This window comes from Colobus angolensis, unplaced genomic scaffold, assembly GCF_000951035.1.
Source record: "Colobus angolensis palliatus isolate OR3802 unplaced genomic scaffold, Cang.pa_1.0 Scaffold70, whole genome shotgun sequence".
NCBI lineage: Eukaryota > Metazoa > Chordata > Mammalia > Primates > Cercopithecidae > Colobus > Colobus angolensis.
In genome coordinates, this window is record NW_012120710.1 from 136,701 (window position 1) to 147,325 (window position 10,625).

At 36.8% G+C, this 10,625-nt stretch overlaps 1 protein-coding gene and 1 pseudogene across 4 annotated transcripts in view; one reads left to right on the forward strand and one right to left on the reverse strand.

Moving 5' to 3' along the window:
• LOC105501343 overlaps positions 1–3,316 on the forward strand; it is an 18,426-nt pseudogene extending 15,110 nt beyond the window's left edge.
• The window catches only part of LOC105501230 (UDP-glucuronosyltransferase 2B9), a 476,097-nt gene that overhangs the window by 131,949 nt on the left and 333,523 nt on the right, over positions 1–10,625 (reverse strand). The gene's annotated exons all lie outside the window — the stretch shown is intronic.

Below are 10,625 nucleotides of genomic sequence, written 5' to 3' on the forward strand. Positions count from 1 at the left end.
GGCCAATTTTGTATTTTTAGTACAGACAGGGTTTCACCATATTGGTCAGGCTGGTCTCAAACTCTTGACCTCGGATGATCCACTCACCTTGGTCACCCGAAGTACTGGGATTACAGGCATAAGCCATTGCTTGAACCCAGGAGTTGGAGGATGCAGTGAGCCAAGATCGTGCCATTGCACTCCTGCCTGGGCAACAAGAGCAAAACTGTTTCCAAAAATAAATTAAATAAATAAATAAAACTTTAACAAATAAAAATTCAAAAAAAAAAACAAAGTTAAGAAGTGAATTGTAATTATGCATGCACTTTTATCTCAGCAATACTACTTTCAATTATATACCCAACAGATATGTATACATATGGAAACCTAGTGCTGTATATGACAGGGACAGGAAACAGAAAAATACTGGGTAGAAGTGGTTGGTTCCCCTGCAAATGTCCCACCCTCAAGCCTGAAAACTCTTGGCCCTAAATGAGAAGAGACATTCTGTTTTTGAGGTCCAAAGTTGCCGTTTGGCCTACGATACACCTCTATTCTGTACCCATATAAACCCCAACCCTGCGGCATGAACAGAAGAGCAGAAGAATGGCAGAATGGTGCATCAGAGAGAAGAGAAGGAGTTTCTGAATGCCGACAGTAGTTCAGCCGAAGACGATTGGAGAGGAGAGGAGATTGGATGCTGGATGACCGAATTCCAAAGGAAGATCATCTTCCCACTCCATCACCATTCTGGTTCCCCATTCATCCCACTGAGAGCCACCTCCACCACTCAGTAAAACCCCTGAAATTGTCCTCCAAGTCCATATGTGACCTGATTCTTCCTGGATGCTGGACAAGGACTTGAGTACTAACAGGACGCTGAACTGGTTAACACTTAAGCCATCAGTACATGGCAAGGCTAAAAGAGTACACTAACACATACCCAGTTGGGCTTCAGGAGTTGCAGACACCCACCCCTGTATGCTGCCATGGTGCCAGAGCCCAGGGGGGCTCGCCCAGGCTCCTGCACTTACCTGTCTGTGTGCTCCTTCCCCCTTAAGGGGCTTGAACGTGCATGGCGACTGAACAGATGAGTCACACATCTTGTGAGGGGGGACAAAGAACTCGTGCATTTCATATACCAGAATGTTTATGACAGAATTATTAATATTATCCAAAAATTGTTAGTAACCCAAATGTCTATTGCTCATAAAATGATGACATAATCGTGGTTTAGCCATCAACAAAATACTACACAGCAATGGTATTAACCAACAACTGCTACACAAAAGTTTTAAAAAGTAGACTCTAATGAATGTATGTTATATAATTCAGTTACATAAACAAAGAAAACTAATGTATGATATTTGAAGTCAGGCTAGTATTTAATTGGAGGACAAAAGTAGTGACTAAATGATTCAGGACAAGAGAGTTATTCTAGGCAGGTTGTGATATCCTACACCATGATCTGAAGAGTAGGTAAATTGATATCTTCTCTTCAAGATAATGTTCAAGGTGATCTTACACTTTTGACCTATTCACTTAGTGTATGTATATTTATCTTTTGGCTTTAATATTTAAAGATTTATTTTATAGGATATATAATATACTTAAAATTATAGGAATCAAATATCAAAATAAGCATAAAACAATAGAGAAAATACTAGAGGTTCCATCACAGTGTGGCCAGGAAAAGCCTCTCTTAGAGGTAACACTTAGAGGGAAGCCTCAAAAAGAAATAGAAGCATGCCTTGGGTTGTTGCAAGAAAGAATGTTCCAGAAGTATGAGAGAGGGGGCAAAATGTGTAATGATGCTATGGTGAGAACGCTTTTGGCACCCTAAAGAAAAATAGAAGGTCAATGTCTCTAGAAGACCTAGTGTGTATGGAAAACTTGTTAGGAGAAGAACTTGCTGGTGTTTGACATTGCAGGGTCCTGTAGGCCAAATAACAGAGTTGGATTTTATTCTTAATATGATGAGAAGTCAGGCAAAAATCTTAATTAGGGGAGTGGCAAAATCTGACTTTTATTTCAAAAATATCATTTTGGCTACTGGGTAGGAAACAGTAGGAGACAAAAGGTAGGATAGAAGCAGAGTGACTAGCTATGAGGCATTTCACTCACCGTGACACAATTCCTTTTTGGAACTTAAACTTGATAATTCTCAAATTGTATTTTCATATCTTTCTAAAGCACTTAAATTTGATCATGACGTTGCCCACATTCTCATATGCCTGTTTGAGAACTAAAAGAGTATAATTGGATTGTTCACAACACAAAGGATAAATGTTTAAGGGAAGGACACCTTATTCTCCATGATGTGATCATTTCACATTGCCGCCTGTATCAAAACATCTCATGCAACCCATAAATATATACACCTGGTAAATACCCACAAAAACTAAAAATTAACAAACTAAAAAATAGTAATAAAATGCCTTATATTTGTTTTGCCTGTAAGAAATTAATTTTCCTGACTTTCCGTTTTACTTTAAAAAATTCCAATGTAAAAGCCAAAGTTTCTATGATGACTCAAACTAAATTGCACAAGTTCTATGTCAATTATACATCATTTACTTTGAATCATTTGGCACTTTAAAAACCTTTCATGTGCCGGGCGCAGTGGCTCATGCGTGTAATCCTAGCACTTTGGGAGGCCGACGCGGGTGGATCACCTGAGGTCAGGAGTTCAAGACCAGCCTGGCCAACATGGAAAATCCCTGTCTCTCTCTACTAAAAATCCAAAAAGTAACCAGGCATGGTGGTGTGAGCCTGTAATCCCAGCTACTTGGGAGGATGAGGCAGGAAAACCTCTTGACACCACGGGAGGTGGAGGTTGCAGTGAGTCGAGCCTGCACCACTGCACTCCAGCCTGGGCAACAGAGTGAGACTCTGTTTCAATAAATTAATAAATAAATAAAAATAAAAACCTTACATGGACTTGATATGCTCAAGAAAATAAACTTACTTTCAATTTTGATATCTCTATGTTTATCCTTCAGATATAAAGAGAACATTATGAAGTTATCAAGAATTTGTCATGATCAACCAGTAAAGGTTGGGCACTCTTCTGGATTGAAGTTGTCAGGTACCATAAAGGAGCCAAGCACCCTCAGCTTGCAGCCCACGACCTCACCTGGCTCCGGTACCACTCTTTGGATGTGATTGGGTTCCTGCTGGCCTGTGTGGCAACCGTGATATTTACATCATAAAATGTTGTATGTTTTATGTCTGGAAATTTGCTAGAACTGGAAAGAAGGGATAAAGAGATGAGATGTATTTGAGTCTTGAAGCAGGGAAACCAGATAGATGGGACTTCTTCAGTTTATTCCAATAAGAAAGGTTATGATGCAAGATTTCTTTTTTTCTGTGACAGGAAATCTGTTTAAAACTTACTTACCTTGTCAAATAAAAATGTGTTTTCAGAGATTTAATACCTGTTTAATGGTCAGAAATACTTTTTGTAAAGAAGGAAAATATTGGCAAAAATATTAAATAGTATAAAGCCATACGAGCTGCTATTTAAATTTGTCGAGCTTATATTGAAATTTGTTGCTCCCATTCCCAGGTTGCGTGAAACAATTTTTACAGAGTTTAAGTACATTTCACGTATTTTACTTAAACACAAGAATATTAAGAAGTCCACTGACACTACTGGCACTGTTTTGCAAATACTCAGATTACTTGGCTTCATTTAGAGTAGGATTTTCATATTTTAACTGTTGTTAAAGGAATTATTAAACCATTGAATTGTATTAAAAAACTCTCTCTTCCTTTTAATATTTTGAGATGAGTAGTGCTGCTTGGCCTTTACCGTGCATACTGCTTCAGCGTCAGGTTTTTCCCTAAACTTGTGGCAAAATGTTTATTATTTTAGAGCTTTATTCATTTCCCCAGTAGAATGTGTGTGGAATTAGAAATATAGCTACTGCTACCTGCTTCCTACAGTAATGTTGAACTATTTTACTAAGGCTTTGGTTCTATGAGCCAATTCAGGCTTTCCATGTGATATCAACAAAATCAAGACATCTTTGTCCAAAAAAAAAAAAAAAAAAATTAGAAATGGAGAAATGAGTGAGTGAGTGGTGAAGAGAACACCAGACTAAAAGTCAGGAGAGCTGGGGTCCAGTCCCAACCTTCTGCTGAGCCAATCTTTCACCCTGAGCCTAAGTTTACCCATTTTTTCTGGTCATTTAGAAATATTCATCTGGTTGATTTTATTCTCATATTTTAAATTGTTTCAATAAATTTTAGGGAACACGTGGTGTTTTATTAGATGGACAATTTCTTCAGTTGTGATTTCTGAAATTTTGGCACACCCATCACCCAAGCAGTGTACACAGCACCCAAAGTGTAGTCTTTTATCCCTCTTCTCATTCCGACTTTTCCTGGAGTCCTGAGAGTCCATTATATTACTCTTATGTCTTGGCATTTTCATAGCTTAGCTCCCACTTACAAGTGAGAACATCCAACGTTTGGTTACCTAATCCTGAATTACTTCACTTAGAATAATGGTCTCCAACTCCATCCAGGTTGCCATTAATGGCATTATTTTGTTCCTTTTTATAGCTGAGTAGTATTCCAAGTGTGCCTGTGTGTGTGTGTGTGTGTGTGTGTGTGTGTGTATCAAGTTTTCTTTATCCAACCATTGGTTGATAGACATTTAGGTTTGTTCCATATTTTTACAGTTGGGAATTGTACTGCTGTAAAGATGTGTGTGCAAGATACTTTGCATATAATAACTTCTTTTTTTCTGGGTACATACCCAGTAGTAGGATAGTTGGGTAAAACTGTAGATCTACTTTTAGTTCTTTAAGGAATCTCTATACTGTTTTCTATAGTAGTTGTATTAGCTTACATTCCCACCAGCAGTGTAAAAGTGTTCCCTTTTACCACATCCATGCCAATATTGTATTATTTTTTGTTTTTTTTTTAGTGATGTTCACTCTTACAGGAGGACAGTGGTATTGCATAGTGGTTTTGATTTGCATTTCCATGATAACTAGTGATGCTGAGCATCTTTTTATGTCTGTTGGACTTTTGTATATTTTCTTTTGAGAACTGTCAATCCATGATCAGCCTACTTTTTAATGGTATTGTTTGTTTTTCTCTTGTTAATTTGTTTGAACACTTCATAGATTCTGAATATTAGTCCTTTGTCAGGTGCATAGTTCGTGAATATTTTCTCCCACTCTGTGAGTTGTCTGTTTACTCAGCTGATCATTTCTTTTGCTGTGCAGAAGCTTTTTAGTTTAATTAAGCCACATCTATTTATCTTTGTTTATGTTCCATTTGCTTTTGGGTTCTTGGTCATGAAGTCCTTGTTAAGCCAATGTCTAGAAGAGATTTTCTGATATTATCTCCTAGAATTTTTATTGTTTCAGGTCTTAGGTTTGATTTTTTCATATATCTTAAGTAGATTTTTTTAAATAAGTTGAGAGATGTGGATTCAGTACCATTCTACTATATGTGGCTTGTCAATTATCCCAGCATCATTGGTTGAATAGGGTGTCCTTTCTCCACTTTATGTTTTTGTTTGCTTTGTCAAAGGTCAGTTATCTATAAGTATTTGATTTTATTTCTGGATTCTGGATTCTGTTCCGTTGGTCGACATACCTGTTTTTATACCAGTGCTACCCTGTTTCAGTAGCTACAGCCTTGTAGTACTTTGAAGTTGGGGAATGTGATACCTCCAGATATCTTCTTTTTGCTTAGTCTTGCTTTGGCTATGCAGACTTCAAACTGAGAATCAAATCAAGAATTCAACCCTTTTCACAACAGCTGATTCAAAACAAACAAACAAAAATATATAAAATACTTAGAAATATACTCAACCAAGAAGGTGAACGACCTCCACTAAGAAAACTACAAAATACTGTCAAAAAGTCATAGATGACACAAACAAATGGAAACATCTCCCATGCTCACGGATGGGTAGAATCAATTTTATGAAAATGACCATACAGCCAAAAGCAATCTATGAATTCAGTGCAATTCTCATCAGCATACCATCATCATTCTTAACAGAGCTAGGAAAAACAATCCTAAATTTCATATTGGTTTTATTCTCATTTTTGACCTTTCATAGCAAATGTAAGTTCTTAATTTTAGTTTGTGATAATATAGGAAATGCATTCTAAAGTGACGTAGTCAATTTTCAGTCTTGCTAAACATATATGCATATATACATGTCCATTTCTTTTGAAACAAGACACGGCATCACTTTACTATCTAATAGGTATGTTGGGAAATTCAACGTGTTTATTGAAGACAGTTTGAAATAATAATTATTATTCTACATAACTATACTTTAAATGATCATGTCTAATGTTTTTTCTCTTTTCCACAGTCTTTTGATCCTTCCCTCCTATAAATGTAATATGACAACACTAAATTTTCAGAATAACAAAAATATATATGCAAAGAATACAAAAAGTTTATACAGTTTGTGGAAAATAGCTAAATCAAGCCATACACCTTTAATCTGCACATCAGTGAAGTACTTTATGATCAAAGTGGTCCAGATTGACAGAAACGCAGGTGTCTTTGGTAACCAGAAGTCTCAATATTAAACAAGTTTCCCAACAAATATTATTCAGCCTAAGGCATGATTTAAATATATATCACTATATATATGTGTGTGTATACACACATATATATCACCATATATAGATCACTAAATATATAGATTCGTATTTGTATATGTATATATAAATCATGTCATACACAAACACACATAGATTAAAACACTGATGTTAAAAAAATTATAGGAAGTGTTTACAACAGAATATTTTATACAAATCATCCAGGTATTGATACAGAAAATCAGGAATAATAAGGTGGAAAAGGTTAATAATGTTGTTTTATCATTCTTATAAGCCTGAATTAATTCACATTAAACCTATTCTACAACACACTTAAAAGATGGGTATCTATTGTTTAGTAAGTACTACAATCACCAACTAAAAAAGAGAAATATTCCAATATAAAACTTAATGTAAATATAAATGTGCACTTCAAAGTAAAAATTGCCAAAAACATGTGAAAGATTATAAAGTAACTGGTGCTCAGGAAATAGAAACAATGCCAATAAATTAATGCTATAGAGATTTTCAACCTATAAAAACCTGAGAAATCTATTTTTGAGGGAGTATAAATGCAAAATAACCTTCTAAAATAAAATGTCAATATACAGTTTGAAACTGAAGTTCTACATCTAGAAATCTGTCATGCAGAAATCCTCCCACATAAGCACGTGTATGAACAGAATATTTCCTCCAGCACTCTATTGGCTCCAGTCAATGAACACATATAGCTCCAACAAATGTATCAGTGTAGCCATTGCAGAGAACAGTTTATTCCACTGCTAAACAGAAAAAGTAGTTTCCAGAAAAAAAAAGTCTTCTTTGCAATGAAATAACATAAAATACATGTAAACTTGCACCCAAAAAAAAAAAAATAAAAGAAATCTAGACGACTAAACATAAATCCAAGGATGGGAATTTTAGATTTTTTTCTACAGAATTCTGCAGTATTTAACTTTTTACAATATTTTCATGAGTTATTTATGAGGTTTAAAAATTAATTTGTAAAATAAACATAAAATCAATACAGGAAGTTTGAAAAATTAACATTTCATTATTAATTCATTAATATTATTCAAAAAACTTGAATATCATGTTTCTCACATGCGATTTTATTCATTTGCACTGTTTTTCAGAACACGTATTCCATGTTTAAAATACCTATGGATACATAAAATACAATGTTTAAGAAATTGAAAGAGCTGAAGATATCTAAATTCACAAAATGTTCATATTTTGTTGTTTTATTATTTTTGATATTTTATGAATCTTACAATAGCTTAACAACTTCTGCTGTCTTCTTGAAAAGTTTATACTCATTGTGAAAAGTTTATACTCATTGTGTGTTTAAAAGATCTAAACAGGAATTTTACCAGGGAATATGTAAACGTCCAATAAGAACATGAAGAAATGTTTTATGTTAGATTACATAGTTGAGAGAAATGTATAACGTCTTCCCAATAACAAGTAACTTTTCCTTTGTGCTCATAGTCAGGTAAATAAATCCTCATGGCTAAACAGAAAAGCTGCCTGGAAGAAATACAAGTTATTTAGCAGAATATAAAAATATAAAGTTAAAGATATGTAAACAAATAACACTAGCCTTCCTAAGAATCCATACTAGTGATTAAAATATTATAAATGAAGAGTCTGGTTTCCATATATTTTAACAATATCTTTCTCCACTACTGTGCAAAGATGCTATTTTAATCTTACTATATGAACTAAGTCAAATACACACACAAGCACGCTTGCATGACTATGCATTAATAATAGAGGAAATGTATCTTGTGGCACATACCTCCTTCCAAAGGAACTGAGTGATGAGGTTTGTTTAAAAACTTGGCACTACTGAAAACAGTGTGGAGGTTTCTCAAAAAAATTAACATAAGATTATCATGTGATGCAGCAATCCCTCTTCTGGATATTTATCCATAAGAATTAACTTTAAACATACTTCGCCCAGAGGCTATGATGTTAACCCTTACTGTTCCATAGGCTGAAGAATGGAGACTATATGTAAAAAAGACTCTGGAACCAGCGGTAAATGAAATGCATGGGCTGCTTACTAAAATTCCCCGAGTTTGGGCTAAAGTATCCCACCTAGACTGGTTGCACGTCAGGCACTAGTGGTGGTAGAGTTAAAACTGGGAGCAACTCTGGTTCTGGTCGGACAGTACCCGGTACTCCCCAAGATCCTACGGGGTGTCCGCAAACACTTAGAGTGGCTTCATAAGCATGAATCATAGTCAAATGCCAGTCACCATGGAACACCCCTCTCTTGCCAGGGAGGAAGCCGTCTGGTGAATATAGACCAGTACAGAATTTGTGTGTGGAAAATCAGGCCATGGTGACCATCCACTCAGTGGTGCCAAACCCATCTACTTTAATGGGACACATTCCAGCAAGGGCCACTTAGTTTACAGTCCTAGATTTAAAGGGCACATTTTTCTGTCTCTGGCTTGCACCAATCAGTCAGTCTATTTTTGCTTTTCAATGGGGTGAATCACAGTACACTTGGACAAGACTCCCACAAGGATTTAAAAACTCTCCTGCAATCTTTGAAGAGGCACTGGCCTCAGACCTTAAAGCATATACCCCACCGAATAGTGACTGGGTCTTGCTCCAGTCACTATTGATGATCTTCTTCTAGCAGTCCCAACCCGAGAGGACTCCTTTCAAGCGACTCAAGACCTCCTGCACCTGCTATGAAAGGCAGGATATAAAGTGTCAAGGAAAAAGGCTCAAATCTGCCTAAAAGTGATGAGTATTTAGGCTTCTATATAAGCCAAAGGAAAAGATGGCTCAGTATGTGATTTCTACTCCAATCACCCGGTGACAAGAGAGTTCCTAGGAGCAGCAGCGTTCTGCTACATCTGGATCCCAAATTTCTTGCTCGTTGCTAAGCTATTATATGAAGCCAAAAAGAGAGGAAAAAGGAGCCCCTCCTCTGGGAGGCCAAACAGGAGAAGGCTTTTAAGGAAATCAAAGAAGCTTTGACTCAGGCCCTAGCTTTAGGACTGCCAGATCTAACTAAGTCTTTCTTCTTGTCTGTCCATGAGCAAAAGGAAATGGCCATAAGAGTTCTAACTCAAGCCATAGGGTCATGACATCACCCGGTGGCACACTTACCCAGGCAATTGAATTCTGTGGCACTTGGATGGCCTCCTTGTTTTAAGAAACTAGCTGTCACTGCTTTGCTGGCAAAGGAAGCTAATAAACTGACTTTAGGACAGCAACTGACAATCCAGGTACCACACTCAGTTATAACTTTGACAGACCAAAGGGAACAGTATTGGTTATCAAGTCGGAGAATAACTCAATTAAAAGGGCTCCTATGTGAAAATCCCTGCGTAACTTTAGAAACTGTGAATACCCTAAACCCAGCTACCTTGCTCCCCATTGAATCCATGTCAGGAAGCCCCATTCATTGCTGAGTGGATGTGGTAGACGAAGTGTTCTCAAGCCAGAGAGATTTGACAGACCGGCCCCTGGGAGACCTGGACAATGAATATTTTACTGATGGGAGCAGCTTCATACTAGAGGGGTCTGCCACACTGGGTATGCAGTGGTGACTTTGGACTCAGTAGTAGAGGCACAGTCTTTGTCAACAGGAACTTCCTCTCAGAAAGCAGAGCTGATAGGTCTGATAGCAGAAAATATTTACACAGAGTCTAAATATGCTTTAGTCACTTTGCATGTTCATGGGGCTACTTACAAAGAAAAAGGACTCTTAACTCCTGCAGGTAAAGAAATAAAGTACAATGAAGAAATTCTATGACTCTTAGATATGGTATGGACCCCCAAACAGGTAGCAGTAATGCAATGTAGGCAAAAGTCAGGAACATTAGAGGCTAAAGGACACAGAAAATCAGACAAAGAGGCAAAGCAAGCTGCAATGGCGACTCCACCTTCTAAAAAAGAAGCCGTAGCTTTGCCCCTCCTCCCGGAGATTGGGGTCCAGTGACCCCAAACTACATTCCAAATAAAAGGGCTTGGTTTGCCCAGGAAAATGGGAATTACACTGAAAGAGGATGGTGCAAATTCTCCAATGTGAGGCTA